The sequence below is a fragment of the Trichechus manatus genome, unplaced genomic scaffold (genome assembly GCF_000243295.1).
Source record: "Trichechus manatus latirostris isolate Lorelei unplaced genomic scaffold, TriManLat1.0 scaffold00206, whole genome shotgun sequence".
NCBI classification, from domain to species: domain Eukaryota; kingdom Metazoa; phylum Chordata; class Mammalia; order Sirenia; family Trichechidae; genus Trichechus; species Trichechus manatus.
In genome coordinates this window covers 2,510,841-2,530,594 of record NW_004444142.1, presented here as the reverse complement: position 1 = coordinate 2,530,594, position 19,754 = coordinate 2,510,841, and positions in this window count along the sequence as shown.

The window sequence follows — 19,754 nt, the reverse complement described above, 5'->3', positions numbered from 1 at the left end:
GAGTTGGGGAAATGTTATTTTTGGCTTAATTTTTCTCCCGAATGGAGAAAACTTGGGCTCCCTGCCTCAAATTGAGGGAGTTATTTAAAGTTGAGTGGTGAAACTGGTGGAAGGGAGAGAGGCAGGGTTAGTAGTCTCAGATAAGTCTGGGGATAGAGGCAGGAGTTCACGTTCCAGATATTGCTGGAGGAACACGTGTCCCTTCTTGATGGTTTTTCTCCAGAACCTGCAGCCCAAATATAGAACTTCCCTGGAGTCTTCCTCCATGCAGCACCAGCCCTGTCCCTTCCCTGCTTCTCTCCCTTCCTTCGCTGAACACATAGAATAATAGAATGGGGCTTATATTCTGCCTCCTCTGTTGTTTGCTGCTGTCCAGTTGGCTCCCAACTCAAAGCACTGCATAGTCCTGCACAAACCCTGTGACTGGTTGCAGATTTGACCATTGTAATCCACAGTGTTTTCATTGTTTTTGAAAGTAGACTGCCAGGCCTTTCTTTCTAGTCTGATTTAGCCTGGAAGCTCCACTGAAAACTGTTCAGCATCATAGCGACACACACACCTCCCCTGACAGATGGGTGGTGGCTATGCTGGAGGTGCATTGGTTGGAAATTGAACCCAGAGTGCTCATATGGAAGGCGATAATTCTACCACTGAACCACCAATGCCCCACTGCCTCATCTTTTTTGCCTTTTACCTTCTTCTTGCTTCATCTCAAAGTTTGTTGAGTGTGTGCTTTAGTGTTTACAGGTTCTTTTTATATTAATAGTTAATTAAAAAATTTAATAACAATAACAGCAGTATTAACCCTGTTGTTGTGTGCCATCGAGTCGATTCCAACTCATAGTGACCCTATAGGACAGTGTAGAGCTGCCCCATAGGGTTTCCTAGGCTGAAATCTTTACGGGAGCAGATCGACAGGTCTTTTCTCCCGTGGAGCTGCTAGTGGGTTCGAACTGCCAAACTTTCGGGTAGCAGCCGAGCACTTAACCATTACACCACCAGGGCTCCTTGCATTTACAATAAACCCAAAACCAAACCCATTGCCATAGAGTCGATTCTGACTCCTAGTGACCCTATACGACAGAGTAGAACTGCCCCGTAGTGTTCCCTAGGAGGGGGTAGTGGATTCGAACTGCTGACATTTTTTGGTTAGCATCCGTGCTCTTACCCACTGTGCCACCTTTTATTGAACATTTACTATGGGCTGGTTACTTTTCTAGGATCTTTCTATATATTTAATTGACACCAGAAAACTCTGGGTAGCTGTTCTTTCTTCCATTTTACAGTTGAGGAAATGGAGGTTTAGAGAGGCTAAATAACTTATTTATGATATCTATGTAAAAGAGCGCAGTTGGAAGAGCTGAGATTGGATTTGAAAACCTCTTTTCTAGACTTTATTATGCTGTCAACAGCTCTCTCCTCCCTCTCCCTCCGCCTCCCTAAAATCCCTGGGGCACAAATCTCTGCTTCCTATATGATTTATAGGTTTATCATCGAAGTTTTTAGCAAAGAAGCATGCTGTTGGAATGTATTTACCTTTGATAATAAACACTGGGGAGTCCCTGGGTGGCGTGGCACAACTATTAAGCGCTCATCTACTAGCTGAAAGGTTGGCAGTTCAAACTTACCCAGAGGTGCCTTGGAAGACAGGCCTGGCGATCTGCTTCCGAAAGATCACAGCCTTGAAAATGCTATGGAGCAGTTCTACTTTGCACAGCTGGTGTTGTTGTGTGTTGGAATTGACTTGATGACAACCGACAACAACAACAAATAAAGGCTGAGCTGCATTCACGGTGGTGTTCAGGTGCTATGAGTTAGCATTGCCTGGTCAGTTGGAGTATAAAATTTCAGAGGATTTGTTAGGGAAGAAAAAAACAAAAACAAGGAAGACATGAATTCATTCAGTCTATTCCACCGATAGTAATTGTTGGTGAGTCTGTAGCTTTCAGAAAAGAAAGGACTCCACTTGAAAAGAAAACCACCCAAGCAGTCCTCCTCATTCTTAATTCCAGATACTTGTTCAGTGAGTTTTGTTTCAAAATGCTTTGTTTCTTCAATGGAGGAGACTCTAGTGTCAAGGGGTCCTGGATAGGCAGTGTGATGGCAGCTCAGTCTGCTATTTATTCTCAGCAGGGGGAATGAAACACGTTAGGCTAGAAAATTTAATTCATCTTTTCTTTCTCCTTCTCCTCCCCCGCTCCGCCTCTACCCGCTCTGTCCAGCCCCACCATCTGAATGTTTTTCTCCTAGTTGCACGGAGAATGAGAGAGACTCTGAGGCAGCCGAGGTGAAGTGTTCTGTTTAGCAAAGGCTCTGCTTGGTTTGCAAACTGGTTCTTTTCTCTTTGTCAGTGTTTCTCTCATGCAAAAAGAAGTGCATGAAAACAGGAACGTACCTTTTCTGTTCCCTGAGTGATTGTTCTCTGTGCTTTGCCCATTGCTGTGACTCTGCTTAGCCCCCCGCACCCACCCCAGCATGCCACAAGTCCTGTGTTTGAACCCCAAATCCCTGGCACCCTCACCCCAAAGCAGTAGGAGTTTGCTTGATCAGTCCTGAAGTATTTTGGAAGCAGAGGCCATGATACTGTTGGCAGTGGCTGATGAAAAGAGGATAGCGATGAAACCCATCAAATTCAGTATTATTCCAAACATTAGGCAGAATTCCACTACTGAATTCCAGAGGTTAGAAGGCCATGGCTAACTCTCAGGCCTACTGGTTTTTGTGGGAAGAATGTTAATTAGGATAGCAATGTGAAAATGACTGCTGAGCTATTCGTGTGGCTTTCGGTAGAATATAATTGATGATAACAAACTCTGTTTATTGAACACCTAGTCTGTGTTAAAGGAGCCCCGGTTAAGCGCTCGGCTGCTAACTGAAAGGTCAGTGGTTCGAACCCACTAGCTGCTCCGCTGGAGGAAGTTGTGGCAGTCTGCTTCTGGCGATCTGCTTCCGAAAGATCACAGCCTTGAAAACACTATGGAGCAGTTCTACTTTGCACAGGTGGGGTTGCCATGTGTTGGAATCGACTTGATGACAACCAGCAACGACAACCGATAAAGGCTGAGCTGCATTCACGGTGGTGCTCAGGTGCTATGAGTTAGCATTGCCTGGTCAAAGATTACAGCTTTGGAAACCCTATAGGGCAGTTCTACTCTGTCCTGTAGAGTTGGTACGAGTAGGAATCAACTCAATGGCAATGGGTTTGGTTTTTAGTCTGTGTTAGGAGTTCCTGGGTGGTGCAAATGGTTAAGTACTTGACTACTAACTGAAAGGCTGGTGATTTGAACCCACCCAGAGGCATCTCAGAAGAAAGGCCTGGCAATCTGTTTCTGAAAGGCCACAGCCTTGAAAATCCGATGGAATGTAGTTCTACTCTGCAACACATGGGTCACCATGAGTTGGAATTGACTCGATGGCAACTGGTTTAGTTTAATCTATATGAGGTTTTACAAGTGTCATGGTTTGAATTATGTGTCCCCCAAAATGTGTGTATCAATTTGGCTGGGCCATGATTCCCAGAATTGTGTGGTTGGCCTCCATTTTGTGATTGTAATTTTATGTTAGTGAGGATTCGGGTGGGATTGTAACACCACCCTTACCCAGGTCAGATCCCTGATCCAATGTAGAGGGAGTTTCCCTGGGGTGTGGCCTGTACCACCTTTTACCTTACAAGAAATAAAAGGAGAGGGAAGGAAGCAGTGAACTGGGGCCCTGATACCACCGAGAAAGAAGCACTGTGAGCAGAGCGCGCCCTTTGGACCCGAGGTTCCTGTGCAGAGAAGCTCCTAGCCCGGCGGATGACTCAGATGACGAGGACCTTTCTCCAGAGCCGACAGACTGAAAGCCTTCCCCTGGAGCTGATGCCCTGAATTTGGACTTCTAGCCTACAAGACTGTGAAAAAATAAATTTCTCTTTGTGAAAGCCATCCACTTGTGGTATTTCTGTTACAGCAGCACTAGATGATTAAGACAACAAGTATTATTTATTTGAATCTATGCTATGAGGCAGGTAGCCTTATACCCATTTTGCATGTAACGAAACTGAGGCTCAAAGTGGTTGGAAAGTTTCCTTAAGTCTTGTACAAGAACTAAGACTTGAAAGCCCATGAATTCTCTTTCAATTTGATGCTCTGTATATATTGTGTTCAGCAATAGGATTTTTTTTATCCTTTAGGGAGGACTATAACCTGTGGACTGTGAATATACATTGGGCATCGGCAGAGGTATGAAAGAGCCAAGAACTCAATATTACACTACTCAGATAACCAGCCCTGGAATCCTAAGGGGTATCTGGAATAAGTAGTGTTTTGCAAGAAGTCATTAAAAGTCTTTGGAGGAAGTATGCTATGTTATTCACAGGTGACATTGACTTTGGAGGTAGATGCTTAAAAGTTGTCTGCCTTGGGCATTGTGATCTTTTAAGATCCATCTATACGGCATCAAATCAACAACAATAACTGGAAAGATTCGATAGGAAATTTAGGGAGCTGTGAGTTTATGTTAATTGGGAAGGAACAACTCAGAAAATGAGGGTGAGAAAGGTTGCACAACCTGGAGAATGTAATCGGTATCACTGAATTGTAGATGTAGAAACTGCTAAATTAGTGTATATTTTACCGTGTATGTTCCCAACAGCAACAACAACAACAAAATATTTTTAAAAAGTTGTCAAAGTGAGGGATCCAGAGTTTTATTGAGTGGATTGGAATGAAGAAAATGGGATACGATTTCAGTATTAGTAGCCGAGAGAAGGCCAGAAAGTAGTATATATTACAACAAAGTTTTGGGGATGGAAGGATAGGAAGAAATTCTCAAGAGCATAAATTGCTATAGCAGATCAAACGTGAAGTTCGTAGAGTTTAGGACTATATTTCTGATGGTGGAACCCTCGGTGCATAATGACAGGGAGGTTGGTTTTCCTTAAAATATTAGCAATTCTCCCTAGATATAGTTCAGTTTCTCAAAGTAACTCATCATGGATTTAATTACCCATTGATTTATCCAAGTTCTTACTTTAAAAAAGTAACTGGTTTGAAAATAGTAAAGACAATATTCATGGTATTAAAAAAAAAAAAAAAACAGTGCAGATGGGCATAGGATGAAAGATAAGAATCTTTCTCTCCAGCGCTCTGATTCACAGGACCCATCTCTCAGATACAGCAATTACGTGTTCCTGCCAGAATTGTTTCATGCATATGTTAGCACCTGTGATCCATTTCTGTCCTGATTACTAGAGAGGATGCTCCCAGGGAAAAGAAAACAGAGCAGGTGACCCAATTTATTCTCCTTTTAAACTTATTATAGTCTACCTTCAAATAAGGCTATGCCACTTCATATACAGAATTTTACAACAGTATACTTCTATTTTCTTCCATCTATCCTTTGTGCTATTGTTACCATACATTCTACTTCTATATATAATCCTCACAATATAATATCACTATTTTTGCTTTAACACCCAATTATCTTTTAATGAGTTTAAAAATAAGGAAAAATTATCTTTTTTATATCCGTGGGCTACTTTTTGTTTTGTTGGCCATCCTAGTTCCTTCCTCCATTTTTTAGTTTGTTTTAATTTTTATGTTTGTTTTAGAGAGATTCAAAAGCTTAGCCCCACTGCCACTTAGCCCTGTCAAGTCAGTTTTTAATCTATGTGTGCAACCTCTTAGGGGTGATGTGTTAGTATGATATTTTTGATGTCTGAAGTACTTTCTTTTATTTTTCCCCAAAATTTGACGTTTAAAAATATGTCCGTATGATTTGGGACAAATGACTGCTCTTAGATTAAATAGCAATTTGTAACATGAGAATTTGAAAGACAGTCTTTGTTGCCAAAGCTATTACAGAAAATACCACAAACATTGCTTAGTATTCAGCCTTTATGATACAGCCTGCTAACTGGAAATTCTGGTAACTGCAGAGGATTTCATTAATGATAAAACACCCCTTTCTCGCTTATCCAGAGGCCATTGCTCCGACAGTCTTACCTATTTGGAACACTAGAGAGAATAATAAATAAAACAAATGGTTTATAAACAGCTAAACTAGATGCATCAAGACCATTAAAAATATATCTCATATATTTTACTAAAAGGAAATCCCTGACTCAGAACCTGCTTGCTTCCATTAAAAAATAATTTTAACCAGCTTGGTCAATTGGTTTCCCTGCCTTTAGCAGAAGGAGGGAGGTGGGGGCAGTGGGAGGAAGAAGCATGCATGTTATGCAGAGTAAGATATAATAACCAATACTTGTATATTCCTTTATACTGTGATCTCCTTTAGGGCAGTTGATGGTGTTCTGTTTATCTTTGTATCCTTTGCACAGTCCCTGACACACAGTATTCAATAAACAAATGAGAGCAAGAGGCTGGGAGGACAGAGAAGAGCTATATAATCTTGAAAGAACTCAAAAAGGGTTGCAGTCAGAGGCCACTGTGTGCAGAGGCAAAGAGTGCTTTTTAGTACACTAGACCCTGTGGGCCAGAACATTTCCATTTAGGTAAAATAAGAGCCTGGTGCAATAGCTCATGTTGATATCGGTGACATGTCATTCAATAAAGGTTACGTTTTAAAACCCATGTAAGTGTTTATTTCCTTAAAAAAAGGATTTCCATTAGAACTACTAAATCTCTTTCCCCCTCTTCCTGATGGCTGGAAGGCGGACCAGTGGTGCACCATCTTGGAACTTGCACTGGAGGGAGGCACCCTCCGGATGGCGGAACAAGATGGGAGAGTCTGCACCCTCAATGATTTCACAGAATGAACTTCACACTAGACTTTTGTCTGACATAGAAATAAACTTTCATCCTGTTAAGAAACAAACACAAAACCCAAAACTCTTCCGTTTCTCTTCACCTCTCCCCTCCCGCTCCATTCCCATTCTCTCTTCTCCCCTCCTCTTCTCTCCCCTCCCCTCCTTATTCCTCTCCCTCTCCGCCTTTCTTTCCCTGAATTACTTGGATAATTACAGTATTTCCCGAATTTCACTTTTAATTTGCAGCACCTTGGTCATGGTTATTATTTCTTTTCTCAACCTAGTTGAATTTTGTCCAAATGTAAACATCTTTCTACAGATCAGATCATATTCTGGAAACACAGTTTTGAAACCATTTTTATTTAAAGGGCTCAGAGAAGAACAGCAAGCCACACTGATTGGCACGGTTCTGTGTAAGCAGCCCATCAACTGACAGGAAGATACCCAGTTTAATTATCTTGACATCCAGACATGGAACAAAATATGCCACTGATATCTTAAACAAAGCAAACCAATAAGTACACACGCCAGAGGGCCCAGGGACACAGGGATGCTTTGTATATGACTTTAATAAAAAAAATGTCTTTTAAAATCTTCCATGAGCGAGATGGGATTCAGGATGTTGAGGAAGAGCCAAAGATGGCTGCACTGGGGAATAAAGAAAAATGAGGAGAGGAGCTGATAAGATAAAATGCGTTTAGGCTGTCTATCAGATGTCAGAAGCCATGCCCTGCAGTTCTGGAATTGCCTTTTTATGTTACATTTCTTGAAGATGAGCTCAGAGTGCAACCCTTAGCAGTCTTGGGAAAAACAAGAATAAATACAGTAGTCATAGCATATGCCCATGATTTCTTCCTACTCACATTTTATTATGATTATTGACATAGACTTTGTAGACAAAAATGAGAGCAACTGTTTATTTTCTGATTAAATTGGTTCTCTCTGCTCTTTCTATTGCTTCCCCTTAGCCTGGTCCTCTCTCCCTGAGGCTACACATTTTGAGTATCATTAAGGTTGTCAATATCTGCTCTCCAACCCCCACTCTGACCTTAAGAGTTATATCTGAGGAATTATTTTCTTGCCTTCTTTCTTTGCTGAAGTAATCCAAGTCATTCCATGAGCTTATTAGATTTTTTTTTTTTTTGTCTCATGCTTGATAAGGACATTCTATAGGGCAATCATGACTCAGAGTGAGGGATGGAATATCAAGTTAGAACTCCATTTCTGAGCTGTTAATCAGAGGGTGAGCAATCTGAAGTTGTTCCCTGACTGAAACTTTCACATCTGATTGCTTGTCCTATGCAATTCCATTGTCAAACGCCTCTGGGTGCTTCAAACCGCTCAATAATGGCGGCACCTGGGTTGTGGTAATGGTTATGGTTCTGTTTTGATGGCTTGCTTTATAGTTGTTTTTTTTTTCCCCCAGACTCAAATATCCTGAGTACAGGTGTAGTCTGAAGAAGCTAAATGCTCCTGTATTATATCTAGAAACATTTGAGATCTAAATGCCTGTGAACTCCAGGTCTTAACTCTCTCACTTCCTTATGCTTCCCTTGTGGTATTAACTCTGCCCAAAAGAGCCTTTCAGATCTGAGATCTCCTTTACTTATTGATCTGCAGAGAGCGTGACCTTGATAGGAAACTACTGGTCTTTTGTAAGCAGTATAGGTACTTAGAAGAAATTGCAGGCTCTCAGCTGTAATTTTATTCTAGGACCAGGTCGGCAGGCAGATCTATTCATTCCCTTGCCTGCGAGTTGACATCAAATTGTCCACCAGTAGGACCTTAACTCCCACTGGAAAGGGGGATAAGTGATGAATGAACCTTTTACTGGATGTAGGAACGTCCCAGATACAGGATTTCTCCCTGATTTTCCAAAGTCCTTCTGCGTTTTTTTTTCAATTCTCTTCTGTCAGCTAAACCAGGCAAAGAGAAAGATGATTAAGTCCCAGAAGAGGCATGAAATGGCCTAAAGCAAAAGATAGAAAAAGTTTAGGGTGGACATTTTGAAAGATGGAGAGTAAGCGCGATTAGGCAGTGGAATAGAAGTCCCATCACTGCAGAGAGACGAGGAAAGGTTAGAGAAGATATTAACATTAATGAGGTAGAGCAAAGCCCTAGAGAATAAAGGAGGCTTGACTGAAAGGAGGAGGGCGGGAGGAAATCATAACAGCCAGCTAGCTGACAATGAGTACTTTCCTTCCAACTTCCCACGTTACAGTTTCCACAGGACAATTTTTCTGAGAGACAGCAGGACATTTAGATTGCAATCCCAGGCTACTAGGCTACTTGTTTTTGTTATAAAGATAATTCTTTATTTCTTCAACGAATGTATATTTTTTAGCTCTTACTACATGCTAGGCACTGAATCAGGCTCCAAGAATACAACTATGTAGAGAGAAATGATACTTGCCCTTTTAAGTTTACAATCTAGTGGGGAAGGCAGACAAATCAGGCTGGTGGTCCCTGTGGAAGAGATATAAGGAAGATTGTCGGAAGCCCATTTTTGTTAGTTGCTCCAACTCGTGGTGGCTGCATGTACAGCACAGCTAAATGTTGCCAGTCCTGTGCCATCTTCATGATTGTTGTTGATGTATTTGAGTCCAGCTAGTGTACACTGCCTTCCAGCCTAGGGGGCTCATCTTCCGGCACTATATCGGACAATATTCTATTGTGATCCGTGGGGTTTTCACTGGCTAATTTTTTGAAATAGATTGCCAGGCTGTTCTTCCTAGGGGAAACCCTGGTGGCACAGTGGTTAAGAGCTACGGCTGCTAACCAAAATGTCAGCAGTTTGAATCCACCAGGCTCTCCTTGGAACTCTATGGGACGGTTCTACTCTGTCCTATAGGGTCGCTATGAGTCAGAAATCAACTTGACGGCAGTGAGTTTGGTTTGTTTTTTGGTTTCTTCCTAGGGTAGCTTAGTCTGGAAGCTCCACTGAAACCTGTCCACCTTGGATGACCCTGCTCATATTTGAAATACTGGTGACATAGCCTCCAGCATCATTGCAGCACGTAGGGCACCGGAGTATGACAAACTGGCAGAGGTGTGGTGGCAGAAGTCCACAGTGCCTGGAAAAAGGTCTCCCTCCTCAGCGGGGGGAGACACTTTAATATAACTTCTTGTGGGACCGAGGCCTTCCACCCCCAGCAGCTACACCTACCTTCTAACGAGGTTGTCAGGTGCTAGCAGACAACTCTCTACAGAGTTGGTACTCTACCCAGACTGCCTGCAGTCTAAGTCCTGTCTGTGTGTTCTCTCACTGATAAGGAAGTTTTCAAGGTTGCACTTTAAGAAGGTAGAGGAGCAGGAGAGCATGGTCCCTCCTGGAACAGAAACCTTCTGTGAGCACACAAAGCTTTGCCCTGGCCTTGGTGTGCTCTCTGAGGGATGATGAGAAAATGTGGGACAAGAGACCTCTTTCAGATGAGCCTTGCTTTCAAGTATCCCCAGTAAAGCCCATCCTTCATCTCATACTGCTTGATTAGGCATTTGCTTTCTCCCTCTACCATAGCTCTACAACCACTAGTCTCATTTGACCAGAAGATAGGTTTTATTGGCCAGTGCATGTTTTAGAAGAAAGTGAGTTGAATGCCTTTATGTTGGGCATGTACTGCTGTGGTCCTAGACCCCCACAGGCTCACTCATCTGTGTTACTGCCTTACTCTTGGTTGCACTTGATGTTTTCATACTTGTCAGTACAAATATGATATGTTACAAGGGGGGATACACAGGGGACCGTGGGGTCATATAAGAGGGAAACCTAACCTTGTCTGGTGAGATTTTCAGAAGAGATGCCATTAAAGCTGAGACAGGAACGATGAGAAGAAGTTGGAAATGGAGGTGGGAGTGGGGAGAAAAGTGGTTCAGGTAGATGGGTGCCATGTGGGAGGTCCTGAAAAGAGAAGGCTTGGTGTCTTCTAGGAGTGGAAAGTCCAGGGTGTCTGGAGTGAAGAGCCTAAGGGACCTGCAGTTTTAATAGTTTTTTTTGGATTGGTGATGAATTGCTCTAAGGTCTTTTACATTCTCTTTCTTGCTCTCCTCCCGCTTCAGGGATCCCTGACTAGAGTTAGGGCAGAATCTACATATAGTCTGGGAATAGAATGAAATTGATGGAGACAGAACCTTTGCTTGCGCTCCATTTTTCTTTTTCTAAGATCAATTCTCCTTTCCACAACAGAGATACCTTTGTTAGATGCCTCACCGCAGCTCCAACTCATGACGACCTTATGTGTAACAAAATGAAACATTGCCTGGTCTTATGCCATCTTCACAATATTTGGTATGTTTGAGCCCATTGTTGTAGCCACTGCATCAGTCCATCTCATGGAGGGTTTCCCTCTTTTTCTCTGACCCGCTAGTGGTGAAAAACTGGTGAAATTGTGCGCTACAGATTAGTAAGTAAGCACAAATAAGCCTGTGCGCACCTTGTTTGCTGGTTAATCCGCCCCTGACATGAGGTCCTTTTTTAGTAATTGGTCTTTCCTGCTGAAGTTTTCAAAATAAGCAAGATAAAGCCTCACCATCCTCCCTTTCAAGGACAACTTCCTCCAAAACCGACTTGTTCATTCTTCCGGCAGTCCACGACGTAGTCAACATTCTTTGCCAACACCACAATTCAAGTGTGTCAGTTTTCCTTCCTTTGATCTTCCTTTTTCATTGTGCAGATTTTACATGCATATGAGGCTATTGAAAAGACCATGGCTTGGGTCAGGCTCACCTTAGTCATCCAAGTGACATCTTGGCTTTTTAAGAGATACCTTTATGAACTGCTAAATGACTTGAATAACTCTGTGAACTGTGGTGTAATTTCCTTTCTCTTTTTTTGTCTTCTCTTATTCCTCTCTCCCTTCCTCCTTTCACTTTCTTAAGATTTAAATGAAAAGCAAAACAAAACAACAACAAAAAAAAACTAGCAGAATAATTCATTGCACTTAATTTTGTCTTCTGTGGTTTGAGAACCTGAGGAAGAGCCTAAGTCCCTAGGGAAACCCCAATACAGATCCTTGGAAAAGATCTTAAGAGGGTAACACTGTGTTTGTCCTTTCCCAGAGACATACGCGGGCCTTTCAGGAGAACCTAGTATTATGAGAAATAGAAATTGTCCCCCTCTCGTTCTCAGTTGCTGTGCCTGGTATGAGTTCTATTTGGCAGATGGAGTGCCAACCCTTTCAAATGGTCCCAGGTGGACCAAGCGCTATTTGCTTTCAGAAGTTCTCAGTGAGGCTTTCATTTTAAATTCATAAAAGTTATCAGCCGACTTCCAACAATTGTTTAATAAAAAGCAATTAGCTAGCCAAAAATAAAATGGCTTTTATGTCAAAATATGCTGGAGACAGCTGTTAAGCGGGCCACTGGCAGCCCCCGGGCCATATGCCGAGAGTCCCAGGCATATGCACAGCCAGGCACCACAGCATAGAGCATATTGGGAGTAATCAACCCAGCCCCCCACTGTCCTTCCTCTCCCCCACCCAATCTCCCCACTCCAGAGAAACCGACAGGAGGAAATTCTCTGGAGTAAATTGCTGCAGTCAAGATTCCAGAAACTCATTTATTAGGCAAGGATCTAATCTGGCAATAGATGCAGAAAGCCCCAGCTCCCTAGCCTGGTTTGGATAAAATCCATGCAAACCTTATTGCATTGCAGAAAAATGATTAAAAAAAAAAGCTTCCACAAACAACTAATTCAATGGCACTCATCAAGAAAATTGAGCTCAGATTACAGACTTTTATCTGTTTGCTCTTCCAATTTTATATCTGCATGGAAGACGTTTCTAGAGTTTCCTCCTTCTTGCGAAGGTAGTTTTATTCTCCCCAGTGTTCTTTGAGGCAGTCATGTGTATTGTCCTGCCTTCCTCTTCAGGAGGTGTTCTGAGGATTGAGACATTTGTGATTGCCTCATCGTCTTTTGCTGTTATTAGAAATGAAATACAAATTCAGATATGGGCGTAGTTTAATCATAAGGGGTAGAGAAAAAGGACTGTCTCCTGAAAATTTCTTGTAGCAAGAAAGGCAATATTTTCATCATAAGCATGTTTTGAGAACAAAATGCAGGAAAATCACCTTTTTATAGAGAGCTTTCCCATCCCAAAGGACCCCATGATTTGTAAACACTCTGAAGCTGCTTTTAGAGCATTCACATCACCTGTCTCCTTAAGTACAGGCACTGGCCTTGATAGCCATGCTCTCTGAATGGTTAGCAGTGCCAGCGAAACCTTATTCTATAGCCAAGGAAATGTGTAATGTTTTTGAGGATAATAGTAAAAACTGAAATGCACCTCTGTATTTTTTTTTTCTTTTTCTTTTTCTAAAACACATTAAAGAGTATAGTGTGAACAATAAAGTTCCAGAGGAGCCCTTGGAATGGAGACAGAATTTTCCTTGGACTCTCTAGAGGGTCTCCAAACTTCATTTATTCAGTATTCTCTCTTCCTCCAAGAATATTGTCAGCAGAATTTCAGATAAGTAATGAGTCAGACATCCCCAAACCACTCCCAGATTCGATGATTCACTAGGAGGACTCAGAGCACTCAGCATCTACTCATGGCTAAGATTTATTATAGCAACAGAATGCAAAGTAAAATCAGCAAAGAGAAAAGGCATAGGGGAAAGTTTGAAGGAAATCAGGCTCAAGCTTCCAAGAGTCTTCTCCCAGGGGAGTCAGACAGGACACTCTTAATTCCCCCAGCAATGAATTGTGACAACACATGTGAAGTGCTGTCTACCAGGGAAGCTCATTAGAGACTCACTACCCAGAGATTTTACTGAGGGCTGGTTATGTAGGCATCTTCTGCCTAGCTTGTACAAAAATTCAAAACTCCCATGAAGGCAGATCTTCAGCATAAAACAGCTTGTTTGTACAAACAGTTTAGGACCAGCAAACTATTCTTATCCATTCTGAGAATGGTGAGAACTTCCAGAAATCCAAGCTGCCAGATGCCAGCTAAGGGCCAACCTTGCAAGCAGATCTTTCTGAGGATAACCGTCTCAAGCTTGCTATGTTAACTCTCTTCTGCACAAGTAGCATTATGGACTGATCACTCCAGCCTTTCTTCTCTCTTACCTCATGCTTCAGTGGAGGGGTTTGAGATACTTTGTTGGTGTTCCTGGGAAGGGAGTACAAGTGGGGCAATAGATTGGCAAGAGGTAAAAGGCATGAAACCAGAGAAGGCAAAAAAGAATGGAATAAAAAAGAAAAACAAAGAACAGCAAAGAATAGAAGACCAGATAGATATTAGATATGGATAGAATAGGTATTAATACAACTATATCAATAATCACTTTAAATGTAAATGGTCTAAGTATACCAATTAAAAGATAGAAATTATCAGAATGGATAAAACAAAAAAAAACCCCCGAAAAACAAAAAAACAAGAACCAACTATATGTTGTCTATAAGAAACTGTCTTTAAATATAAAGACACAGATAGATTAAAGGAAGTAAAAGTCATGGCCTGGGCTCTTAATGAAGCATGAATTTTGAAATTTGACAGGCCTGAGGTAAAATACTGCTTGATATCTTTATAGAACTTTTACAATTTCAAATCTTTCATTTTTATGCTTTTATGGATGATTCACCAAATATTTGATGTTCCTGGTAAGCAAGAGTTGGATTTTTTGATAAGAGGTAGGATAACCTGCATTTCAGGAGATGTATCATATGGTAGACTTATGGGCATGCAAATTAGTAGGTGAGTGAAAAATAAAATTATTTCTGGCTGTAGAATCCAATATTCTAACTTTGGGATTGGAATTCTGATTCCATCTTTTTATAAATATGCCTAAGCACATAATGCATACATACCTGAGGATGCTAATACAAGGATGTCAGCAATGTAGTCTGTGCTTTCAAGGTGTTTACAGTCTGGTGTGGGACGCAGTGGGGCAGCCAAAAGATTCTGTACGAGTCAGCGGATGGAGCCGTGGTTCCAGATACTTAACTCTAGAATTACAAAAGATACAGCCAAGTGAGACATACAAAGAACGTTTCCCATGCACACTGGCTTCTTCTAGTAACTCACCTTTAGTGTCGCTAATGAATTTAGCTTCCCTTGTTGACTTGTTTTTAAATTTTCAATATATTTTCAGATTATATCATCTCCTGAGTTGAAAATTAAACAAACTAGTACTCTTGGGGAATCTTGATCTACTTGTTTTGATGTGTTTACCTAAATGGTACTGGGTTTGAATTTCCTCTTGTGGTGAAATGAGTTCTTTTATGTGGCCTTTTGCCTTGGTTCTTTGGAAAAACAGCTTGAGAGATTTTTCTCCTAAACCCTGAGGAGTTACATTTGCCCTAGGTTTCTACCCCAGAGGGTTTGTTACTTTTGTCCAGGTTGATTGACATTCCTAGGGTAAGTTGTAAACAAGTTGGTTTGATAATTTTTGTCTGGTCCTGGGCTGCAGGTTGCCCTGTGATTCATATGCACCTTGAAGGGATTGGTCAATAGACTATGCAAATGAGGTAAATTGTAGCCCAGCCATGCCTACTATGCAAATGAAATGTCTGTGACCCACCAAGAGGGGATTGGTCAGTTCATGGCCTTAGTGGGAGTGCCATGCCTTGAAATTGACAAGGAGTTTGTGTATTTAAGCAGCCAGCCCCACAAAGAGTTGTCAGAAAGAAGCAAGAAAAGAAGCAGAAGGAAGAAAGCAGAAAGAAGCAGGGAGAGAGAGAGAAAGCAAGGAATCTCCTGAAAGAGCTTTAACACTGGTCAAGGGCTGTAACACTGAAGACAGCTAGAGGCTCAGAAGGAACCCAGCAGCAGAGCCAGCTGCAACAGGCCCAGGAGGGGCCCAGCTTCAGAGTTGGTGGTGACAGATGGCACGGCCAAGAGGAGCCTGTCCTGAGGAGGCTGAGAGGACCCTGTCCTCAGGGGGCAAGAGAAGGCCTGTCCTAAAAGAGAGAGAGAGAGAGATGTGCACGACTGAGAGGAGCTGAGACAGCTGTCTTGCACCGAAGAAGGGAGACTTTGCCTGCATGCTTCCTGATCCTGATCTGAGTTGTACCCTGTTGATCTTGATCCCAAGTTGTACTGGTACTTCTTTAAATAAACCACTTAATTGTAAGTATGGTCTATGAGATCTGTGTGGCCATTGCAAGGGATATTGAAGCCAGAAGAGAAGTAGAGAGTGCTGTGGGAGGGACAGCTGGAGTCAGAATTGGTAAAAAGTTTGGAGAATGGAGGTATGTCTGACCTCCACCTCATAGGGATCAGCCTTGGGCTGATCTTGATTTGCATTATCCCCCCTGAAGTTAGACACGTTCTGATGCTATTATTACTACTATGGCCATTTCACGCCCCCTTCTATCTTTCTAGGCTGAGGAGTCCTCATTTTCCTTGTTTATCTTTAGATACAAGGTTGCTAATCTCCTGAACACTTCCTAGGCTTTTTTAATGAGTCCCTGTGTAGTGCAAATAGTTAAGTGCTCACTTTGGAAGAGAGGCCTGGCAATCTGCTTCTGAAAGGTCACAGCCTTGGAAACCCTATAGAGTAATTCTCCTCTGCACATATGTTGGAATCAACTTGATGGCAACAAACAACAACTCACAGGCTTTATTTAAGTCAATAGTTATCCATGAGGCATGGAAACTAGACCAGAAAACATGTTCTCAGTTCAGGCCCACTGCGGCTTTGCATGATGCTTTGTTAATTTCATGGGCTTTCACGCTTGGCCTTTGTTATCAGGATAGCCACACTTATCTCTCAAGCACCTGGCAAGTTGTCCTGGTTTTCAGATCTCTGTCCATGGTCTGATATTCAAACATATGAACATATACATCTAGAATTTGTGTACTACTGTATGAAAGCCTTTTGATTGATCTGGTCTGTATTTTATAGTCATCTCAGAATAGACGCCAGATAAACCAGGGGTTGAGAGAGTGGATTCTGTTGCCTCAGTGCCTGGTTCTAATCCCAACCCAGACACCTACTAGCTGTGAGGCACTGGGAAATTTACTTAATCTCTTTGATCTCAATTTCCTCCCCTGTGAAATGGAGAACAAAATATTAGTACCTATCTCAGGATTAAATGACAATATTTTTCACATACTTAAAGTGTCTGGCACTATATTATGTTTGATAAATACACACGTTAGAAAAAGAGCCTATGCCATATTACAATGTCTCTGAGATGCGCTTCTTAGATTACAAATAATTGCCTCAAGTTGTCTTCCTTGAGAAATCTCACACCAGCTGAAAGAGATTGATTATTATTGACACTGATTCACATTTCTTAGTCCACACCCTTGTTTCTCCGGAAGAAGTCTGAATTATGCTAAATCAGACCCAGAAATGAGAATTCCTGCTGAAAGAAGACTGCATTATCTTGTGATTAACGTGACAGAGGATACCGTCAGCTCCTTATTTTTTTCTGGTTAAAATTGTGGTTACAAATCTCCTATCCTTACCATTTCTGCCATGTCTCTCCTCCTTTGCTAGTCACACCAACATTTTGCACTCATTCTTCTCATCAAATAAAGCATTCCAGGTGGAAACAGTTTATTTGAGTGGACAGGTGTATCAATGTTGCTCTAAGGAAAAAGTGCCGGTGTGTAATCCATTGAATACCTTCGCTTACCAAAAATACATAAGGAAATTCTCTTGAAATGAGAAAACATAAAACCAAAGTGTTCAGCCCAGTGATCAGCCCACAGTAGGTACTAAGCAAATGCTAACCCCTTTCTCTCATTTTGCCTGGTTGCCAGGTGTAATTCCTTCCCTCTCAATATTTATATTGACCTTTCTTTCTCTTTAGTTAGTAAAACAGAATTTTTTTTTAAAGACTTGTACCGTAAACAGTATGATGTTTAGCTTCTGCAGAGGTGTGAAGACATCCTGCTGTTAAAAGTAGAGTAAGATTTTTTCTTGGGTGGAAGCCCAGAAAGTATTAGACAAGCAAAGGTGAAGACTATTCCTGACTAATGATAGCGTGGATGCATATGTGTGTGTTTGTAGGTGTGAATGTATGTGTCTAGGGTTTTGGCAAGGAGAAGTAAGGACTAACAGAGAAGAATTAATCCAAAGTGTTAGATTGTAAAGTGGTTTGAACCATCCCACAAGACCCAACCTGTGATTTTCTTGTTTCACGTTTGATATAGGCTAGAGTTAGCTATTTTTAAATTTCTGATCTTGGAAATGCACCGTTCGATTAAAATAACATTTTATCAACTGAGCAGACCATGCTGGTTTCCCTGGCCAAACCAACACCCAAGACTTATTACTTGAGCCTTGCAGAATTTTAAGGACTTAGCGAGAGAATAGCAGCTCTTATCCACTGACGCTGAGTGCAGTTAGGAGTGCCTATAAGGAAAAAAAGTTTGTGGCTGGACCGTCCCCCTGTTTTAAAAATGCCCCTCCTATGTCTGCAAGTGACATATATGGCTTTAAACAGGAGTGTGATAAAATAAAAAGCTTCAACAGCAAATGTTCCAAATAGAAATCCCTGGTTCATAACAGATTTTTGAAGAAGTGAGCTGTGTAGAAGTAGAGCCCTGAAGATAACGATAAATAAAAAAGTAGGCATTTTTTGCTTCCTTTTCAATGCCTTCTAGAAAAAGCCCATTTCAATCAGAAGAGCTGCGAATGGCAGTCTCCTGGTAGGGACACATATGACTGGGCTTCTCCTCCCTAATGAGGAAAAGCGAGGGCTTTTGAAAAGTCTCTGTCAGCCTTGATGCGAGCTACACGTCTTGCATCTGGGCTGCGGGGGAGGAGGTAGCTGCAGCCACAGAGGCCTCCAGTTGAGTTGTTATACACAATCCTCACCAGCTTCCCAGGGAAGGGGAAAAACAAATTTTTTCTCTAATGGCTCAGATTGTCTTCGCTGCTTATCAGCAGGAGTTTCTGACAACTTTGTTCTGGCAGGTTTTAGGGATTTAAAGAGAAACAAAATATCACACACTTCTCATTGGCACAGGAAGAAGCCAACGTCTACCTCATTAGTGAATGGAAAACAGTGGCCCCTTTGGGCCAGATCAAGAGGTCAATGTGCTTATGACTGAAAGGCCCTATTTATTAACCAAATACCACAGCATGGGTCAAGTCCTGGGCCAGCCTGATGGGTAGGCAACTCCCCCTATGGTTTGATTTCAGGGACTTAAATACCAATCCTTTGATCCTCCAAATGCCAAACACTGCTCCTATGTGCCCACTGATGCCTGAAATTTCTTTTACAGGAAAAATATCTTTCATTTAGCAGTGAGTAGTAAAGCTCATAGTGAAAGTACCTTAGGCATGACTTAAGAACACACAGAGGTGTGAGTGACTGGAGTGGGGACTCTCTTGAAAGTAAGTTAATGGTTGAGTGAAGAAGGAGCCTCTGGCTTGGTCTGACGGGAAGAAAGAAAGAGATAAGCAGGGAGGAGTGGGCAGAAAGGGAAGACTACGGAGTGGCCAAGACAACTGCATTCATTTTGCTGTTGTTGTTCACTTTCAAAGTGAGCTGGAAAGTGCTTATAGTGTCTGGCATATCATGAGCTCTCAATAAATGTTAGTTTTTTTTTATTTATAGTTTCAGCAGGTTCAGGACTGCTCACGCCATATTGGTGATAAACCTCTAGTCTCCCTGCTGTGGAGCTTTAGTGCCTTATGCATAAAATCCTACCATACCAATCAGTTGCCAGTGAGTTGATTCCAACTCATGGGGACCCCTTGTATGTCAGAGTAGACCTGTGCTCCATAGGGTTTTCATTTTTTATTGTGCTTTAGGTGAAACTTTACAGACAAAATTAGTTTCTCATTCAAAAATCTATACACAAATTGTTTTGTGACATTGGTTCCAATCCCTATGATGTGTCATCATTCTCTCCTTCCACACCCCAATTACTCCTTTCCATCCGTCCATTTCTCCTGTCCCTTCCTGCCTTCTTGTCATTGCTTTTGGGCAGGTGTTGCCCTTTTGGTTTAGTATACATGATTGAACTAAGAAGCATGTTCCTCGTGTGTTATCATTTGTTTTATAGACCTGTCTAATCTTTGGTTGAAGAAAGAATTT